The following is a 2,735-nucleotide window of genomic DNA, read 5'->3' on the forward strand; positions in this document are numbered from 1 at the left end:
ATCATCACAACCTCACAAAGTATTACCAAATGTATCTTTGATTGGCATCTACTAACAAGTTCAACTGTTAAAATATTCAACTGTGAACAGGTTTGCCATATTTAAATATTTATTGTTTACAAAGTCTAAAGAGCAAATACAATATTTTATCTGATGTCTCTGTATCTATACTGTAGTATACAGTTTAAAGGTTTTGTGAAATATTAGTAGGTTTATTTGTCATTAAAGTGAACAGAGTAAGACCATTAAACATTTTTTTCTGTATTGGACATCTATGGGGTGCCATTTGTAAAGTTACACAGTCAAAAATTAAGAGCAATATTTTGGTTTATTTAGTATTTCATTAAAAAAAAAACTGTCACATTTTCACCATGTCTTTCATACATTTATAAATGTCATAGTTCCCAACTAAATATTTAATTTATAAGCTAATTATTTAGTTTACAAACTACTTAACTTGCAAGTTAAATATTTATGTGTAAATTAAACATTTAATTTCCAAGCTAAATATTCATTTTAAAACTAAACATTTAATTTCCATACTAAATATTTGTTGTCCAAGCTAAATATTTAATTTCCAAACTAAACATTTAATTTCTAAGCTTTAATATTTTATACTAAATATTTAACTTGGACATAAATATTTATTTTCCAAGCTAAACATTTAATTTCCAAAATATTTAATTTGCTAACTAAATAACTTGGACCTAAATAGTTAGCTTGCAAGTTAAATATTTAGGTCAGAATATCTTGATGCATGCTCAGGGTCTTTAGGTCAGAGTTAAATATTTAGTTAGCAAATTAAATATTTATTTTAGGAACTAAATGTTTAACTTGGAAAATAAATATTTATGGCAGACTTAAATATTTAGTTAGCAAATTAAATAGTCTAGGATTTAAATATTTAGCTTAAAAATTAAATGTTTAGTTTGGAAATTAAATATTTATCTTGGACAATAAATATTTAGTTTGGAAAAAAAAATTAGTTTTGAAAATAAATATTTAGATTGTAAACTAAATATTTACCTTTTAAATTAAATATTTAATTGGGAACTATGACGTTTATAAATGTATGAATAACATGGTGAAAATATGACATTGAAATAAAAAAACTTTTTTCTTAAAAATAAATAAACCATAATATTGCTGGTAATTTTTGACTGTGTAACTTTACAAACTGCACCCCATAAACATCTGTCTCACAGTGTCGCTACAAACTCGTCCTGAACACATCTGGTTTATGTGACCTTATTTGACTCGGGCGTGACAGAATGAACAAGCTGAAAAACAGGTCAAACTTTAAGCTCGTTAGTCTCTGCGTTTGCTCAAGCGTAGGCCACAAGCATGCACGTGTGAGCACACAAACAACCGGCTGTTATTCAGCCCCACAAAACACTGCAGAGAAGATTAAAGGTTGCTTAAGTCAACTTTTTTAGATACAGATACGAAGCAGAACTTGCAGAGATAATGTTACAGGCAGCAGCTCCTGCTCAAAGCTCCATGAACTAGACAGAACCTCCTCTCACAGGAGGGAACCTAAACCCAGGACCGTATTGGCTGCTGGTTAGGAGGTGTAGGTTCATGAGGCCCAACAGGCAGAGCAGCTGCTTTAGACTCCGAGCGGTAGAGAATATCAAAATGACGACTCGCTTACGCACTGCTTGCATTTCTTCTTTTTCAGAGACGGCAGCTTTGCATGTTCTTCACAGAGACTCCACACGCAGTAATGTCCTCTTCATTCTGATGGTCCACTGAATCCTGGACCTGTAGGGGTTTTCATCAGCAGCTGCTGCCCTGAAATACCCTACGTCAGCAGCACAACAACAAAACAAACAAAAATACAGCAAACATATTTGTTTTTTTTACTTAGCCAACATGCAAACAAATAAACATAAGTTAAACAGCTTTATTTAGCAGTGTTTTGCAGACAAAACAAGTAAAACATTACCTACTTTGTATTTTGGGTTTGGATTTTGAAGCTGTTTTCATTTGCTGTATTTTAATTTTAATGAATGATGGTAATTTTTCCCCCACATAATTTGAAATAGCAGTTTTTATGAACAGTATTTATTTGTGTCATTGCAAAGAATGGTTTCTATTACCGGTAACTGCTGTAGTTACAAAGTATATAACACTAAAGTTTATATTAGTTTGTGAAATTTTTAATTTGAATGGTTTCTGCTTCATCTTGTAATTTAAAGTGCTTTTTATTGGTTTTGGTTCCAAGTGTTTGATTCAATAGCAATGTGCCAGTGCATGGCTGTTAACAGCAGACTGGACTGATCTGATCTCAAAACAAAGCAAGGATGAGCTGTTCATGACCGAGCTGGCTCAATGTACCGATTCATTTGTGTACGCGAGTTAGTGGGAAGTAGAGAGAAGAACCCAGTGAAGTGTAATGACACCATTAATATAAAAAAAATGTATGAAAAGTCTCCGCCTCCTTTTGTAGCTCCAAACTGAAGCAAGCAACATCTGATTTGTGGGCACTACCTTGTATTTTTCAAGCCTGAGTCTGAGCACCAGACACGTGGGGCTGAAAGTCCTGTCTGCTCCTCCACACTGAGGTTTTTTAGACATCAAAAAAACTATCCATCCATTTATTTTCTGCTGCTTTTCTGTGGTCAAGTCACAGTTGTTTTGGTCATGATATATATCTCATGAGAATAGGTAAGAGTTGGAATGTAGACGAGCCATTAAACAGAGTTTTACATGCTAGTGCAGCTCTTCCTTCA

This window comes from Nematolebias whitei, chromosome 18 (assembly GCF_014905685.2).
Source record: "Nematolebias whitei isolate Nwh7 chromosome 18, NemWhi1, whole genome shotgun sequence".
NCBI classification, from domain to species: domain Eukaryota; kingdom Metazoa; phylum Chordata; class Actinopteri; order Cyprinodontiformes; family Rivulidae; genus Nematolebias; species Nematolebias whitei.